Here is a 5,978-nt window from a genome sequence, read left to right on the forward strand (position 1 = left end):
TTAAAAGATAGAGCTATCTTGGCCCTCTCTGGTGGCGCAGCGGGTTAAAGCACTGCACTAAGAAGCTAAAACCACTTCCGCATGAGTTCGATTCCTGCCTGCCCCGGAGGTGACCCACATGGCACGGCAGACCTCTCCTGACCCACCCACTGCTCCCCTCAGCAGTGTACTTTGCCTGTTCTGCTCCCCACTCTGTCCCTGGTGAATCCTCTTACCCTCCGCATCTCTGGCCTGTACCCCAGTTCTGTACAAATAAATAAATAAATCTTTAAAAAAAAATTGCTTGAACTTAGTTGACTGCTTTGCTGTTCAGCTAGTATTTTTATGTTCTCTAAATTACATTAATAAGTCATTTTTTAAAAAATAATGTAACTACTACATTTATTACCTGTATTTTTATTTTTTTTAAATTATATAAACTAAATAGCACTAAAGAAATAATATAATCCCCCACTAAGTCTCCTTTGTATGTTATTAACAAGGATGGCATACATTTGTAGAACAGAATTGGTAAGAAATTTTTTATTTGATAAAAATGCTAAAGGAATTTCAGAAACCAGAAGTATATAATTTAAATTTTAAATACTTATCAAAATAAGTTTCTAAATAGAATTGTTGTCAGAATTCAAAATATGAACCCAAATATATGTAATATGCCATTACACATTAGTTTTTTAATGTGTATCTTCTACAAATTATTTAAAACCTTAATAATTGTTTTAGACTATGCAATTATTTTAACTTCTTATATACAAATTATGATACATTACATTTGAAGTAGTAGGAAAATTTATCTATGAATTATTTCCATTCTATAGTCTATCCTAACAAAATAATAATGGTTTTATTTGAAAGTACAATTCACTTAATATACAGAGATTTATAATCAATAGTTTAATAATAGTATGTTCAACTGACAGAATAGTTTTATGAAGTCTAGTCACTTATTAGATAAGCATATATCAGGAAATAAGATACTTTACGACAATAAGTTGTCTTTATTCTGTTACTCCTTCCCCTGATGCCGTTTCACACTGAATAACTATAAAGAGAGTAGAATAAAGTTAACCTCATTTTATAGATAATTGCAAATTTACAAATAGAGCCACTTACATTTTTATTTGGCCTCAACTTCCTTTTAACCAAACTAAACATAGTGTTTGCTTTTAGTTTCTGGATCTTTCATGCAGATAGCAATAGAACGGTAATAACGAAATGATCATACTAATCTGAATCTACTTGCAATTCTTGTGACTTAGCAACTTTTCCCCTCGCTTCCCCAAAGTTTGGCTCTATAATATTTTAAAAATATTTTTGTTACTTAAATCCATGAATATCCATGTATATATTTTTGAGGTATACCTTTTGTGATTGTAGGAAATTAAAATTTTAAAGCAGAGTTCAGCAAATTTTACCCATCATCTATTTTTATATAACTATGGCAAACAAAAGCAGTTTCACATTTTTTTTAGTGACTGGTAAATGTCAAAAGATAAATAATATTTAATTAAAAACAAAAATATACAAAACTCCTAATTTCAGTGCCTAAATGAAGTATTATTGACACACAGTCATGCTTATTAGTGTATGTATTTTCTATAATTGTTTTTTACTATAATGGTGGTTTTGATTAGTCACAATAGAGACCCACAAAAACTAAAATATTTACTGTCTGACCTTTTACAGATGTCTGCCTACTCTACTTTAAGCAATTAATATATGAGTATATACACACTTATATATACATGCAACATATAAATGTGGGGGACAATACATATCTAAAAGGATTTCTTGTAGTAAATAGCACCTTATTGGGTTCTCACTAATTTTTTCTAAACCTTCATAAAGGCCATTGGTCATTAGCAATAAAATACCATGATGTTCATGCAATATTTAGAAAAGCATTCATGGACTAACAGAACTGATAGCTTATTTTTTGAGATGCACTTTTCTTTACCTGATTAGCAGAGTCTTGAAAGTTTGGAATTCTTATAATTTCTACTCCAAATAAACACAGACAGCTGATAACAATCAGCATGACTCTGAACCTGTAAAGTGTAGCCTAATGTTTATCATATCTTGGTAAAGCTATTGTATCTGACTCCCAGCTACACCATTTTAAAATGAAGACAAAACACAGGAAAGCAAGCTTAAATTATATTCTTGACCCACTTTACTTTTCTGTTTAAATACATAAAGAAAAAAAACACACACAAATTTGGTAAATTAGCCAAAAAATTGAATTCCTTGCAAGTCAAGTTTGCTAATAGGTGTTTAAATGATTCAAAAGATTATCATTCTCTACTAATGAACTTAATGCTATTCAGGCTATTGAAAAAGTGACAAAAACATAAATCTTCAATAATTCACTGTTTGTTGCCATCACTAAATGGATTATAGTCTCAGCATCTGTTCATGGCTTAAAAGATTTCCTTGCAGGAAAAATTCAGTTGTTTATTATCATTACAGGCCTCCTTACAGGAATGAGGTAGGGGAAGCTTCACCTGTCTTTAAAAGAATGACAAACCACCACAAGTCTAACACAGTCTTGTTACTGTTATTATGTGGCTATTAACAATAATGGCAACTATATTGTATTTGAGGATATTCCTCAAATTTTTTAAATGAAAGTACATACAACATTTATTTATACATTTTAAGTATTATAATAGACATTAAAGAAAATTCAAATATCACTTAGGCATATTAAAAAATATATAACTAGAGATAATAAGTCTAATATGTGACTCATAAGATAAAGTAACAGGAAAATGAAGTAATAGCTATATTTTCAATTATATATGAAAAGAAATACTAGGTTTTTAACTAAACTCAATCCCTTTGTTGTTGCTACCAAGTTTATTTCAACAGACAGTCTGAACTCTTTTTCTTTGGTTCCTGAAAAGAATTATAAGAAGCCAATTCACAGTAGCAAAATAAATAATGTCATACTCCCGAGAATCAAACAGATTACTATCTCAAATACAGGAACCCAAGAAATAAGCTCTCTTCCTGAACATCAAAAACAACTGATTTTACCACAGGCAATATTAGAATGGAAGGAGTCTTAGAGATCACCCACAGAATGGAAATGACAGTGTTTCCTCCAAGCCGTGGATGACTTCTCCCAAATTATGTAGATTCCATGTCCATTCAACAATACTGGGCTAATCACTAAAATATTTTTCATTTAAAAGGAAATCAGACCATAATCATTTTCAATTATCATATCATCTATGTAATTACAGATGAGGCCACCCATCTTCACCAGCTTTTCTGGTATGATGAAACCCTGCTAAGAAATCTCAAATAAGAATTGTCTGTTAGTTTCATTAATGGAACATCTGTGAGCTGCAGCCGATAGACAGTGGACACGATGGGATTCGAGTCTGAAATACAGTGTTTTGGTGATCTTGCACAAATATGGGTTCAGTCTCTACCCTCACAATGAAAGAGTCAGTACTTTCTCTAATTTTAATAAAAATATTTGTTATGGGACTGTAGTCCACATAAGAAAATTTTGTTTCTAACCTGTTGTTCCCAAATATGAGATTCCGTGTTATGCTTCCTTTTCTGTATTTCAGAAAATTCCCACCCCAGCTTACCCATCACTGCAACCACACCACTAAAAGGGTTTTACTGGTGGTTGCCTTGGATCACAAGAACATTATTCAAGAAAAATGAGTTTTCCGTGCTCCCTAGAAAGGCAGCATTTGCAGCCATTTAGGTGGCCTCAGTGCTGGGCACTTACCCAAGTCCCTGGCTCTGTGGAGTCAGCTGTCCTCCATGTGCCTGGTTCTGTTGCATGTGCCTGAGTGTTCAAATGCCTGGCCTTACCAACGTTTTCAGAAAAGATTCAAACCTTCAAATCAGAGCAGAGCTTGCTCAGTATGAGAATTCTTTAAAAACAAAACAAAAAAACTTGGTTTAAGACAAGCAAATGTTTCACAGATCTCAAAAGTTTTGCAAGATTAATCATCACCAACATGAAACTGGAGCTCATCCTTTAGAGACCTTTGTTTTCTTCCAACTACATCCCTTTCAATGTTCATTTCATTCCCTTACTCCTTTTTTCCTACCTGCTTTTGATCTTCTATTTTATACTGCACAGAAGTCTCGAGTAGTATGTGTGAAGCGAGCCCTCGTCAGCCTGATGAGCGAAAGCAAAGCCTGTTGGTCTAGAAAAAAAAAGTCAAAGTATGAAACGCGGGCTGAGATTGGATCGGGAATTAATCCGTGCAGTTATCAATGTCCTGTTGTGTTTCATGAAAGATACTAGTCCTTTCAATACCATTTCACATAGCGATGAAAATGGGATATGAAATATCATCATGAAGCAGGTTTGATTGGGATAATAATGACTAAGATAATAATGACTAAGAAGCAGGTTTGATTGGGATAATAATGCAAAAAAAAAAAAAAACAGGACCCCATTTGTGAAGAATGAGCTAGACACGAAACCTGCTATAAAATCTCTGCTTTTGTTTAGGAGCCTCCAAACAACCATCATCCCACCAGCCTTTGGAGTCTTGGACCTGGTTTGGACACCATCTAAACATTCCACCCCAAGAGCTATTATAATTTCTCAGTGGGAAGCTGGGACTCAGGCCCCACAGGGAAAGCTTTTAGAGATGCTTTGACCATACACTACTGTTTAAAGACAGCCATGAGGAAAATTAATGCAGCTTATGTGGTTGTATGTTGCTCCATCAACTGTGTAATAATGCTTTCTCAGTAATACCACTGCCATAGTCCTTTATAAAATTTCATTTTATTCAATTGGCTTAGGAAATTTTAAGATTTATGTTCTCAATTGCTGCATAGAGGTTAAGTTGCCTATGGCTACTATGAATTGAGGTTAAAATCCAAGAGTTCAGTCTTTTAAGATTGCTAGTCAATCCTCTGAATAAAACTTGTTCCTAAATGGTAAATGATTTTAAAGCTTATGTAACTACTGAAAATAGCCAGATATATTCACAATGTCTTCTCCCTCCTGTTCAATGTTGAGAGAGAGCTTGGTATTTTCTACACCTGACAAACCCAGGTCCATGTTTTTCAACAAAGTGTCAGCTCCACAAACAAGCACACTTATAATGCCATTCCACTTGGAGTAAACATGAGATGCATGAATCTACAGACTTTCTGAAAACCATTATTATAAATTCTCCTATATTTTATAGTTACATATTCATTAAAACTTGAATTGCTTCTAGAAAACTCTTTAAGGCATCCTTACAAAAACTATGGCTTTTCCTCATTCTCAGAGACTGTTTTATACGGAGATTTTCGAGCAAGATATTTTCACTTTTCAGGTCTTACCTTGAATTCATATCTGCTGTGTCCTCTACCACTTCAAAATGTTAAAATAAAATGTAACAGGTTCAAACAACAATTAATGAATTATGTCATTTACAGAAAAAAAATTAGTAGCTTCTAGCCTATAAGAAACAAATAGTTCATAAACATAGAATACCATTACCTACATTAAGTAGTTAGTTAAAAAGATAACTCCATTAAAGGCTTTCAGAAGAAAAACATAAAATATTTGAGATAAAGTAGCTGATATTAGTCATTACTGTTTTACTTTTGATATGCAGTAAATAGCAAATTCCACAAACTTTCTAGAAAAAAAAAAAATTTGTACCTGTTATCTGAAAGCCCTGAGCCTTTACTGGAGGAATTTCTTATTTTATAGACTGAGTCAGCTGAATATCTGACTAGTGTATATGAAGTATATGCTTTTATCAGGGAATAAATCTAGCCATATAAAATATTAATCAGTAGCCGATAGCACCAGAAGTGGAGATGTAGGCAGATAACCTATCTAAAAAGGACCTACTTTATGTTTCAGAATCAGAGGAAAAGTGATCACTGCCCATCAGTTCTTAAAGAAAGCTGAATCTAGAACAGGAAGACACCCTGACTAGTAACTGTTTCCTCAAACTAGATGGTTTCTTCTCAACTTCCTTTAAAAATCA

General features: G+C 33.3%; 1 protein-coding gene across 1 annotated transcript in view; it reads right to left on the reverse strand.

The window, feature by feature from the left end:
* The window catches only part of ZPLD1 (zona pellucida-like domain containing 1), a 58,943-nt gene extending 55,083 nt beyond the window's left edge, over positions 1–3,860 (reverse strand). Inside the window, exon 1 of the mRNA XM_004675239.2 lies at positions 3,752–3,860. The gene's annotated coding sequence lies outside the window, so the exon portion shown is untranslated. The remainder of the gene's footprint in view (positions 1–3,751) is intronic.
* Positions 3,861–5,978: the final 2,118 nt, after the last annotated feature.

This window comes from Condylura cristata, unplaced genomic scaffold, assembly GCF_000260355.1.
Source record: "Condylura cristata isolate star-nosed mole 26May11 unplaced genomic scaffold, ConCri1.0 scaffold00003, whole genome shotgun sequence".
NCBI lineage: Eukaryota > Metazoa > Chordata > Mammalia > Eulipotyphla > Talpidae > Condylura > Condylura cristata.